The 13,540-nt window shown below is 36.2% G+C and overlaps 1 long non-coding RNA gene across 2 annotated transcripts; it reads right to left on the bottom strand.

Annotated features, from left to right (window-relative positions):
* Positions 1-10,966: 10,966 nt before the first annotated feature.
* On the bottom strand, positions 10,967-13,254 carry LOC140809761 (uncharacterized). 2 transcript variants are annotated; one of them, XR_012113167.1, is made up of 2 exons: positions 11,753-13,254; positions 10,967-11,160 (listed from the first exon to the last, which is right to left on the bottom strand). It is a non-coding gene; the product is annotated as an uncharacterized lncRNA (long non-coding RNA). The 2 variants fall into 2 exon arrangements; XR_012113168.1 differs by having other exon boundaries at positions 13,070-13,254.
* Positions 13,255-13,540: the final 286 nt, after the last annotated feature.

Here is a 13,540-nt window from a genome sequence, read left to right as displayed (position 1 = left end):
GTAGCATCATGTATGAGATGATATCTACGCGTCCTGACGTGGCTTTCGCACTAAGTGTAGTGAGTAGATATCAATCGAACCCTGGTCTTCCAAACTGGAAAGCTGTGAAGGACATCCTCAAGTAGTTGAGAAGGACCAATAAATTGTTCTTGGTCTATGGGGTGGAGAACTGAAATTGGAAGGCTATACCGACTCTAGCTTCCAAAGCGATATCGATGACTCGAAGTCAACCTCTGGGTTTGTATTCATGCTCAATGGTGCTGCTGTCTCTTGGAAGAGTTCCAAGCAAGACAATAATGCGGATTCCAGCACAGAGGCCGAATACATTGCTTCATCAGATGCAGCAAGGGAGGCTGTTTGGATAAAGAATTTTGTCTAAGAGTTGGACGTTATCCCTAATGGAGTTGCTCCTGTCCCGGTGTTGTGTGACAACACGGGAGCTTTAGCTCAAGCAAAGGAGCCAAGGTCTCATCAGAAGTCCAAACATGTATTGAGTAAGTACCACATCCTCGGAGAGATTGTGGAAAGTAGAGAAGTGTCTTTTGACATAGTCGGCTCCGCAGATAATGTTGTTGATCCACTAGCTAAGCCTTTACCTGGACCATTATTCGAGATGCATCGCGAATCAATGGGTTTGAATCATATGGGTAGTTGGCTCTAGTGCAAGTGGGAGATTGTTAGAGTAGGTGCCCGTCGAGCCAAGAGTTGGCCGAGTGTTCACAATGAAACTCTATGTATAAGCAATCTTTATTTTAGTAATATTTGATATTATTATTTTGGCACATCTTTATCTGTATACCCATGCTAGTTGCTTAGATAAAGCCCTTGAATATACAAATGGTAGAAAGAATACGAGATGCTCATATGATGAGTATCATGAAACTCATATTTGTAATACTGTATATTCTAAACGGTTCCTAGTCGATTCAGCCGCCACTAAGAAGGATATAGGCCGCTCGAGTTCGAGACTAGTATCTGCGATGTGAGTACCATGTTTCATTGGTAGGGGACATTGTGATGTCCGAACATGCAGATAGGTGCTCCTTGTTGAGTGCACTGAACAACCCTCCATAAAAGGACTTTCCAAGTGGTTCTCACTTATCGAGTGGAAACGTCCTAGTTTATGGTTGTACACCATTAGTCCTTATGACCCGGGACAACATTGAGACTCTATGTGCTAGAATTACACTTTGACTTGTTTACCGACTCTCATGGGGTCATCAGGTGGCAAGGTTGGGTGTTCTGTCGAAACACATAGGAGTCGATGCATTGTAGTCGGGGATTCACCGCTTACCTTCGGGTATGGATATCCTATGTGTTATCATGTGTATGTAGGTTGAAATCTCTGGCCAGAGTATGGTTGTAATTATGAAAGGGGTTTCATAGATTACACCATCGATGCAACTACGACATGACACATAGTATCGATTCATTGACAACTCTCGATATACCAATGGTTGTCGAATCGGTCGGGATGAATGAGTTGAAGGGACCGTACTGTACGCTAACCATAATTGAATGGTTCTTGCAGGCACTATCATTTGATACCTAGGGAATCATGTAAGCGATGCTGCTAGGCGTTTAACATGATTGGTTGGGTACTATCAGACTTGAGTTCTGACGTTCTTGTTATCAAGGTGTTGATAAGTAAGAATGAAGCAATTGGGGTATGCTCATATAAGGACATGTTTAGTCCGAATCACATGGAGATGTGAACCCACGGCTAGTTGTATCAATGAACCATTGAGGGTCACACAAGTGCTAACATTCTAGATCCCGTTGAGAAGTAAAAATAGTTCAATGTGTTGAACGGCTTATAAAGGAGTTTATAAGCGTAAGGAAAATTAGAAGTATGACTTCTATAAAGGAGAAATTAGTTCAATGTGTTGAACGGCTTATAAATGAGTTATAAGCCTAATGAAAAATAGAAGCATGACTTCTATGAGAGAAATATAACTTTTAATTTAAGGAAGTGTTCCTAAATTAAAAGTTGGTCAAACGAGTAATGTATTTGAAAATTGTGATTTTCATAAACATTATTATGGACTAAATTAAATTAATTCAAGTGTTGAATTAATTAAACACTAGTGGGCCTAGTAGAGTCCAAGTAATTAAATTAATTCAAGTGTTGGATTAATTAAATAACATTGGGCCTTGTAGAGCCCAATTTGAAATAATTATTCAACTAGTGGGCTTGAGTAAAATCAAGTAAACTTTAATGGACTCAAATTTTTTTGAGACATTTAAATAAAAGTCCATGGGCCTTGTAATTGTTACAAGCCCAAGTAGAATGTGCATGGGGAGGTGAAGAGTTGGGAGACAACTTTTTGTATAACCAAGGCTTGGCATGCAATCTTTTTACTTTAAATTTTCCCAAAACCAAAAAAATGTCTCTCTTTCTCTCCTAGGATGAATAGTGCCGAAAATACTATTCATTTTTCTCTCACATTTCTCTTTCTTCAATGGTTGAAGAAACACTCTCTTCTCAAATGAAAAATGCTCTAATTTTTCTAGTGCAAAATTAGAGTGGATTTAGCTTGTTGGTGGTGGACCTAATTTGAAGGAAAGATTTCAAGAACAATGAAAGCTTGTAGAGGGTCTTGCCATTGAAGAGCTAAGGTGTTTGCACCTTGGTTGGAGCCATACATCAATCTTTGTGATTGATAGGTACATTTTTTAACACACTATGAATGTCATTTTGTGTTTTATTGTATTTGCTACACAAGAATAGGGGTGGTCGAAAATTGTATGATAAAATCGAAAATTTTTGTGCTTCCGTTGCGCTTCCGGCCACCGTAACCGATCCCCTTTCAAATGCATCGACTCCTATATGTTTCGACATGACACCCAACCTTGCCACCTGATGACCCCATAAGAGTCGGTAAACAAGTTAAAGTGAAATGCTAGCACATAGAGTCTCAATGTTGTCCCGCGTCATAAGGACTAATGGTGTACAACCATAAACTAGGACGTTTCCACTCGATAAGTGAGAACCACTTGGAAAGTCCTTTAATGGAGGGTTGTTCACTGCACTCTACCAGGAGCACCTATCTGCATGCTCGGACATCACAATGTCCCCTACCAATGAAACATGGTACTCACATCGCAGATACTAGTCTCTAACTCGAGCGGCCTATATCCTTCTTAGTGGCGGCTGAATCGACTAGGAACCGTTTAGAAAATACAGTATTACAAATATGAGTTTCATGATACTCATCATATGAGCATCTCATATTCTTTCTACTATTTGTATATTCAAGGGCTTTATCTATGCAACTAGCATGAGTATACAGATAAAGATGTGCCAAAATAATAATTTCAAATATTACTAAAATAAAGATTGCTTATACATAGAGTTTCATTGTGAACACTCGGCCAACACTTGGCTCGACGGGCACCTACTCTAACAACTGGTAGATGCAATATTTATGGACAGCCGGGACACTTTGATAAAGTATGTCCCCAGAAGCGTTCCCGAAGATTGTAGGGAACAGAGTTTAATTGAAAACACACATCCAGAATTCACAACATGTACTATTCTTTATGATTCTATTGCATATGTATTGGTATATACTAATGCATTTGTTAAGAATATCTTTGACTGAGTTGCATGGAAATATGCTGTATCTGTTGGGTTTGTATGTACTGTAGTATTGATGTACTTACTTGTGGAGGAAATATTGATATCAGATATTTCTGCATATATTGTATACTACAGTAAGATGAGAATGAAATAGAGATAGATTATGATGTACTGGTGTTTTCTGATTTGAACGCATTATTGATATGTATATGCTGAACAAGTACAGACATATTGTAGAATTTTTCCAGAAATGGTAAGAGTCAGACCAGAGATGACTGATCAGTGGAGATACCACGATAAGGATTCTAGATTTAGAATTCCTTTGATATTTGTATTGTATATGACTCGATTAGTACAGAAAGGAGCAGATTGCATCCTTATGTATTCAGTAGATCCACTGAAATCGAGTCTAGCATTGGCAGATTTGCCAGTGATAGATGAGTTGACTGATATTTGCCAGATAAGATTTCAGAGTTGTGGTGATCTCAAAAAGATAGACTTCAGAAATTGAATGTAGATCAGGTATTGTTCGTATGTTAGATTAATTACAGAATGATACTGAATATACAGAATAATACATAACAAATTGAAAGAATTGAATATTTGAAGATTGTAGTGAATATTCTGAGAATTAAGATTATTGTATACAGAAATTATTCAGATAAGAATTCCGCTTGAAACAGATTGTATTCAGAATAAGTGATATTTGAAATTAGTATACAGATTGAACTTGACACATATGAGATGGGGATCAGTAATTGAGAATGATACCGATGTCAGAAGATCAGAAATTTCAGAAATGTCAGAAATTATTATGTCTGATTTGACAGATTATCTTATTCGATTATTGCTTTATATCTGCTGTGTATTGTTACTGTTCTAAATCAGTATTCGTGATATCTTATATTGGTTGGGAGCACATTTTAATTGCAGATGAGATATAGCAGCTGATCAGAATGACCTGAAGATATTTACTAGAACTAGTTGTTTTATGAGTTCACTGAACTCACTAGATCTGTATAGGTTACTGATATTTTGTATCTGATTTGATATTACTATTGTTTTGAATCCGTATATGATACAGATTGTTGTGAACCGTTGAGAATTTATACAGTTCAATTGTATCAGAGTTGTTTTCGAGAGGTACAGCTATTCAGAAATGCGATCAGAATGTTCAGAGCTTGATTGATAATCAGAATGGAGTATCGATCAGAATAACAGATATATGATTTTGTGTTTTGTATGAATTGACTAGCTTGTGATATCAGAATGTTTCAGTATTGTATAACAGAATTGATATTGATAGTCAGAGCCGAATACCAGGTAGGTATTTCTTCTTTAATTTTTATTATTAACTGATTGTTATGCCGAATAGTTCGAAGTTGAAATCACAGATAGTGTCAGGAATGCGCTGTAGTGACTTCAGTTGTCATGTTTATGACTGAGAATGTATGATATTCGAACAGACAGTTTTGATATAGACAGATTAAGTCAGTGTGACAGATTTGTACTAAAATTTTGGCAGAAATTGTACTGAATTGTACGAACTGTCAACAAATGGAGACAGAAATCAGAAGATTATTACAGATATGTATGTTTCTGAATAGAAATGAGAGTGCATTTCTATGGCTTTCGTAATGAAATTACCGCCATTTTCTCCAGATCAAAATATGATATGATTGTGATTGACAGACTGTTCAATCTATATCTATCAGTTTGTACAAGATGATGTACAAACATGAGCGAATGACACAGATTGATGTCAAAGAAATGGTCAGATTGCACAGAATGTTGCAATAAAATGTATCAGATTGTGATTTATTTTGCACATATGGCAGAGTATACCATACATTATTTCGCAGATTTTTCACCGATCGACGGATAGCCAGAGTGTACTATCCAGATATGGAAGATATCTAGAAAGCGGTAGTGCTGGATGCTAGCACTAGTTGACATGAGGTATTGTTACTTTATGGGTGATTGTGTGGTGATAGCTATCAAAAGAGTACTGAGATAGTTACAGACGACACATTGTACAGTGAGTACTACAGAGTCCTTATAAAGAAGATTCAGAACGGAATAAAGATAGCTCATAAATGACAGATTTGATAAACCAACATCAGATGATGATGCTTGGTATTGGATGTTGAAGATTTAATATATCCTTGAATGGGATAAACATATTTGATAACAGCTGATGATAGTGATTTGTTGTAAGCTGTGGTTGGGTATATACGGAAGTTGTATAGCCAGTATTGCAAGATTGATTTTGTCAGAGTTATTTTGAGAAATAGAATCTAATATAAGATTGAGAGTTCAGAATAGATTTATTGAGATGAGTTCTGATTTAAACTCTGTTATCCATTTCTTCTAATATATCTGAATTGATTACTTGCGAGTTCGAGGACGAACTCAGACCTAAGAGGGGGAGAAATGTAATGCCCGAGACTTAATTATTGAAATCAGACGTGATTAATTGACATGATTGAGGTTATCAAACTTGAATGAAGAAGTCGGGCCATTCCAAGATCAGATTGGGCAAAGCATATAAATTGTGCAAGTTTTGGACAGAACTATTGGCGCCCGAGCGGTAGAAAGTGACCGCCCGAGCGCCAATGTTCAACAAGAGCATGGTTCGGGCAGAAGATGTGGCGCACGGGCGGTAGTTTTTGACCGCCCGAGCGCCAATGTGTGTTAAGAAAATATGTCGACAGAAACTTCCGCGCCCGGGCGGTAAAGATTAACCGCCCGAGCGCCACCTGGAAAACATGAAATGTGCCACGTTTTGAAGCATGCAAAGTGGGAGATATATATAGATATATATATATATATATATACATATGTTACACTTCAGAATTTAGCAAGAAGAAGAACGAGCAAATCCTCTAGAAAACCTTATGTAGTGACCCGTTCCAGAATCACCTACTAATCAGAACTTAAGCATGCAAAATTAATAATTAAAACTGAATCAGGTAAACAGCGGAAAAACAGTAATACAACCCAATCGAATCTGTAAGTACAAAATACTTAAACAACCAGATCGAACTAATAATCCAAGAACAAATACCAACAACTAAAGGTCAACCTCTGCCAGCTCCCTGTCCACTCCCTCCTGGACCGCCCAACCTGAGACCTGCCCCATCGAATAGGGTGTCCAAAACAGAGATAAACCGAGGACGTGAGCATAAAACGCTCAGCACAGAAAGCATGAGTATACAAGACTATGACATGCATGTATGCAAAATGTACTGGATACCAGGATCTGGGTATAACGAAATACTGCTCAGGTAAATGACGTCAAGGTATGTAGCACTCTGCGCCGTCGCACCAGGAGGTGGCTCCCATACCAAAATAAACCTGTGGATATACCGGTGACCTGACCACCGTCGGCCAACGGGGTCCAACCATCCACAACAAACGAGGGCTGAGCACCCTCTCAACAGGCTATCTCAAAGATAATCAGGCTCAACATGATTATGCAAATGCCGCATAATAAACCATGCATCATATGACAGATAATAATGCAACACATAAACATGCAACACATAGTAAAGCATACTCAATCCTGCTATCTCGGATAGTACTTTCGTACCTCAAACCAGTAGATCCTAGAAATCAGCCCTAGAATCAAGCCTGCGTCCGTAGTCAGCCCACTGATGCCGCTAGCTCCCAACTAAAGCACAGCTCCGCTACAAAACCCGTAGCTCCCCGCTAGTGCCTGAACCTCGGGAAAAGACTAGAAACCCATCAGAAACGACTAAAACGCTCTGGAACACTCGGAATTGGCGAGTAAAAAGTGAAGCCTCGCGCCTCTATTTATAGACAACGATCGGACGATCCGATCCACTTCGGAAGATCCGATCCAGTACACTTCGGACGGTCCGAACCCTGATCGGACGATCCGAACCGTGCATGTCTTCCACGTGTCCAGCCACGTGTCTTCGGACGATCCGAACCCTGATCGGACGATCCGAACCTTGCATGTCTTCCACGTGTCCAGCCACGTGTCTTCGGACGATCCGAATCCACTTCAGACGATCCGAACCCACTTCAGACGATCCGAACCCGGTTCAGTCTTTCCGATCTCACTGACATAATTAATCCAATAATTAACTCAAATTAGGCATCGGGATACTACACCTTACGCCTTTTTAGTTTAGGAATTTGAAGGTTATGAAAGATCTGCCCGTCTGTTTTTGATTTCGAGTACAGTACTGTATTCCTGTCGACGCAGGCTACAATTAGACGTAAGTTTTGTTACGTTTAGACATGATTTGAATTTATGATATTGTCAGAATTGAATATGAATCAGATATGATGTTTCTGCTACCGTAGACATTATAGAATTGAAGTCAGATTAAAGAACAGACTGTTTCTGTAACTGTTATGATTTTCGAAAGATATTGACTGAGATTTTGATATCAGAATTGTATATTATTGATTTTAAATATACCGATATTGAGATTATGAGTTCGGGTATTATATCTGGGATGTTCAGGTTGATGGGGTTATTCAGATTGTGTTGTTATGTCGTCGAAACATCAGTATTGATTTAGATTGATCAGATATGATATTGATTGAGATTCATTGTTATATTGTTGACTTGGATCAGATTGTATACCGAGTTGAGTATTGATCAGAACAGATTCTGAACAGAGATATATACTGATATTGTATTTGTGTGATTTGTCATTATCAGATTGATATGGACAGATTTGACTTCGAGACTTCGTCTTCGTCAGACCGGGACGACAAAAGTATAATTCATTTACTGATCCGAGATCCGAAAAAACTCGCGAACAGCTCGGCTCATTTACATCCCTAATTGAAAGAATAATGTATTCATAATCTAAAACAATTAAAAAAATAGTGCTAAGGGTCCAATATATATTATAGTTTTGAAAAATTTTATTTTATCCAATTAATATATATTACTATCAATTAAACTTAAAACTCCTGCAGTAACTACTTTTTAGGGCAAAAACTTGTGTGAGACCATCTCACGGATCGTATTTTGTGAGACGAGTCTCTTATTTGAGTCATATATGAAAATGTATTACTTTTTATGTTAAGAGTATAATTTTTTTATTGTGAATATCGCTAGAGTTGACCCGTCTAACAGATAAAAATTCGTAAAACCGTCTCACAAAAGACCTACTCAATTTTGAATGAGTCTCATGTGAGACCGTCTCACGGGTTAACACTACCCATATTCACAATAAAAGTTAATACTCTTAGGCTATGTTTGGTGTGTAGGATAGGATAATTAATTGGATTGATGTCAAAACTCAAGGTAAAGATATATAATTGGATTGTCAATCCCTCCAAAACAATGAGATATCTTTTCAAGTAAGTAGGTTTTTTTTTATCTTGAACTTCTTGATTAGTTGGACTCATAAAAAATAAGACAAACATTGGTTTATTAATCTATCCTTTACTTATCACTCACACCAAACATATCCTTAGCATAAAAAATAATAATTTTTTCAAAGATAACCCAAACAAGAGATCAATCTCACAAATATGACCCGTGGGACTATCTCACATAAGTTTTTGCCCTCAAGTTTTAGTACGTTGGTAACATTTTTTTAATAAATTCAAAGATATCACTTAACCATTTAACTTCATATTCCAAATTTATTCTATCATATCTTCTCTGCTGCCATTTCAATATAATAAATTGATAACTTTCATTTAAAAATAAAACTACAAGAAAGGTTGTTTGGCTAATTATATATATACAAGTGTTATCACTTGACGGGGCAGTGGAATATTCCTTTTATTTGTCAACTTGGGCAGCTTACAAATGACCCACACCACCCGACCCGAATCTAGATATCTTTGGGTCGGGTGAGTTTTCGGGTTCATTTCCGATCTTTAAGATGAGGACGAGGTTGTATTCGGATGCATGTATTTGATTTAGATGGAGTGATTTAATTTTGTACAAGTATTTTAAACATTTTGGATGATGTTAATATTGAAGTATTTGAAATTCCTTTCGATTAGAAGAGAAAATGCTCAAACGATTAGAGTGCGAATTTGAAATATCGTAAAGAAGCTTCTATTGGAAATTATAATGAGGTTCTCAGATTGCTTCTCTCCATCATCTCAAATCTCTGGATGGTTATATTTCTCCATCAAATATATGGAATTTTTTAATTTCTTCTATGATCTATAATAGATTCGTACCTGATATAATTCGAATGAATCAATCGCCTCATGACCAAGTCTAAGGAGATATCTAAAGAGAAGAAAATATATATTCTTTCTCTAGAGTATAAAATATTTTCTTCCTCTGTTATTTATCTTCTTTCTCTAGAGTATAAAATATATTCAAAAGCGATATCAAAAGAGAAGAAAATTGATATTCTCAATTCATTACATTCATTACACAAACTGTAATGCCCGAGACTTAATTATTGAAATCAGACGTGATTAATTGACATGAGTGAGGTTATCGAACTTGAATGAAGAAGTCGGGCCATTCCAAGACCAGATTGGGCAAAACATATAAATTGTGCAAGTTTTGGACAGAACTATTGGCGCCCGAGCGGTAGAAAGTGACCGCCCGAGCGCCAATGTTCAACAAGAGCATGGTTCGGGCAGAAGATGTGGCGCCCGGGCGGTAGTTTTTGACCGCCCGAGCGCCAATGTGTGTTAAGAAAATATGTCGACAGAAACTTCCGCGCCCGGGCGGTAAAGATTAACCGCCCGAGCGCCACCTGGAAAACATGAAATGTGCCACGTTTTGAAGCATGCAACGTGGGAGATATATATAGATATATATATATATATACATATGTTACACTTCAGAATTTAGCAAGAAGAAGAACGAGCAAATCCTCTAGAAAACCTTACGCCTTTTTAGTTTAGGAATTTGAAGGTTATGAAAGATCTGCCCGTCTGTTTTTGATTTCGAGTACAGTACTGTATTCCTGTCGACGCAGGCTACAATTGGACGTAAGTTTTGTTACGTTTAGACATGATTTGAATTTATGATATTGTCAGAATTGAATATGAATCAGATATGATGTTTCTGCTACCGTAGACATTATAGAATTGAAGTCAGATTAAAGAACAGACTGTTTCTGTAATTGTTATGATTTTCGAAAGATATTGACTGAGATTTTGATATCTGAATTGTATATTATTGATTTTAAATATACCGATATTGAGATTATGAGTTCGGGTATTATATCTGGGATGTTCAGGTTGATGGGGTTATTCAGATTGTGTTGTTATGTCGTCGAAACATCAGTATTGATTTAGATTGATCAGATATTGTAACGAACCGTACTTTTTACCATTCAAATTTGCGGAAAAATTAAAAATTTTCTTAAACATAAAATTCATACAGTCGTTACTTATCATTCAACATAATAATATTTAAAATCAACATCCCATACTCAAATTTTCCAACAAAGTACTTATTCCAAATCATCTCACAACCAACATAAAAACATAATATTTTAAAGTTTTCATAAAACATAAACATAGTGGTCCTCGGGTTTAGCCTTCCGCTCAGTCCAAGCCTGCCCCTTGGTCACCACCTCCTGTCTAGTCATCAACATACTCACCTGCATCGATCAAGTCTAGTGAGTTTAAAGACTCAACACGTATAAACTGGGAATAACGAGTACTACATAATAAAATCGCATACAACTTCAAAATAGATCGTACATACTTCAAACTTGAACTTACATAATAAACTTAAACTTTCATAATAACTTTGAACTTTCATAATAACTTGAACTTTCATAAACTTGAACATATTTGCATACATAATATGACGTGCCATCACATAAACTTTTCTTTAACATGCTTTCATACTTCAACATACTTAACTTCATCATTTTGTGTAGAGGATGTTTCAAAGCAAGTGACCCATAACATAATAAATATCTGATCAGACAAACCACAGTACTGGGCTGACAGGGACGTATCCACTGCCACATACATGAGATCTCTGTTCATAATTTAACAGGCCAGTTGATCCACGTTCATAATTTAACGCTTCCCAACCACGATCTAACCCGTTCATAATTTAACGGGCGGATTGGTCCCCGTTCATAATTTAACGCTTTCCAATCCTTAACTTTCTTTGGTCACAAGACATTTAGCATACCTCAAAAACTTCAAATATTTTCTTTGCACGTCATACATACTTACTTGGCGTCGAGAGATTCGTTGGATGTCAATCGGGTCGTTGCTGCAACATACTAATATGAATACATAAACTTAACTTGTACAACTTAAACGTAAATGTCATACTTAATCCCAAGCTAAATAAATTCTTAGAACATTCTATAATTTCCCATGACATAACCTTGTAAAACATCATATTAATCCATAGCATAAAACATCAAATCAAACCTTAAATAATAAAAGAATATACCTAAAATCTGAAGGTACACGGACCCCGTGCTAACCTCCGTCTCCGGGTCCGTGTCCGTTCTGTTCGACGAATTATTTTATGAAAATTTTGCGACATGTCTATTCTCCCAATTAACATATAATGCATCAAGATTTATCACTATGAGACCATTCTAGGACACCATAACAATGAACTAAACTTTTATAATCACCCTACAATTCATACGACCCAAAATACTGTCATTTATATTAAAGTTTATTTCTTACGACTTCTTAATAATTCAAGCTCTTAACGACATGAATCAAAACCTCAAAAATACTCTAAACATCATTACTAACTTTCTTATATGCAGCAACGATCACCCGTCGTTCCCCAACAAAGCCTGCAACATAAAAACTTCAAGAACATATTAAAATTCATAACTTTCTTGAAACACGATTTGAGCAGTCATACGAAAAACATCATAACTCACTCGTTTTGAATCCAAATAACTCGAATTTTATATCAAATCGAACGTATCGAAAAGATCTACGTTTTTGTAATTAAAAGTTTTCTCAAAATATTTACTGAAAAATCGCAGTATTTTTCAGAACATCAAAAATGTTTCTAAAAAAAATGCAGTTTGAGCAGTCCTACGAATAACACCATAACTCACTCAATTTTCATCTAAATATTTCGAATTTTATGTCAAATCGAAGGTATCGAAAAGTTCTACGTTTTTCACGTTGAAAGTTTTCTCAAAATATGTACCGAAAAATTTCATTATTTTACAGAACATCAAAACAGGATTTTTCGGATTTAATTTGAGCAGTCATACTAAAAACACCATAACTCACTCAATTTTAATCCAAATAACTCGAATTTTATATCAAATCGAACGTATCGAAAAGATCTACGTTTTTGTAGTTGAAAGTTTTCTCAAAATATGTACCGAAAAATTGCAGTATTTTACAGAACATCAAAAACGAAAATTTCAAATCTGAAAAGTATTTCAAAAGTGATCCCAACGTAATCGCTCAAACTCCTACGCATCATACACATGGTTTTACGCATAAAAACAACGCAACGCATAATATGACATGATCGATACAGAAACGAAAGAATATACGTGCCTTTTGATATTTAAAAATACCGTAACGACGATACCGAAGCGGAGACGAAGCGAAAGTTGATCCGGGACAAACGTGGCTCGATTTTTCTTGAATAAACTCAATGAAATGAAGCTAGAAAATTAAGAGGGAAGGGAGATGCTGAAGGGGAAATTTGATGGAAGATAAAGTTTCAAAGAAACGTCTCTTCACCTTTATAAAAATAAAAATGTGCATGTGGGTATTAGGAGAACAAATTGAAGATGTGTTTGACCATTTTAAATAATACGTGTGTGTGTTGTGTATGCTAAAGGTGTGTGTTTTTAATAATTGATTGTATGTGTGTATGTGGTGTATATTAATCAATATATTAAAGATACTAATAATCAATTAGTATACTAAATAAAAATGATAATTCTCTACTAAAAATAATACATCCCTAATTAAAATAAAATATACTATTGATAAACTTTTAAAATATAAACTCTTAAAATA

This window comes from Primulina eburnea, chromosome 13 (genome assembly GCF_022965805.1).
Source record: "Primulina eburnea isolate SZY01 chromosome 13, ASM2296580v1, whole genome shotgun sequence".
Taxonomy (NCBI): domain Eukaryota; kingdom Viridiplantae; phylum Streptophyta; class Magnoliopsida; order Lamiales; family Gesneriaceae; genus Primulina; species Primulina eburnea.
Note: the sequence above shows the minus strand (reverse complement) of the source record. Positions and strands in the feature narration are given on the sequence as shown.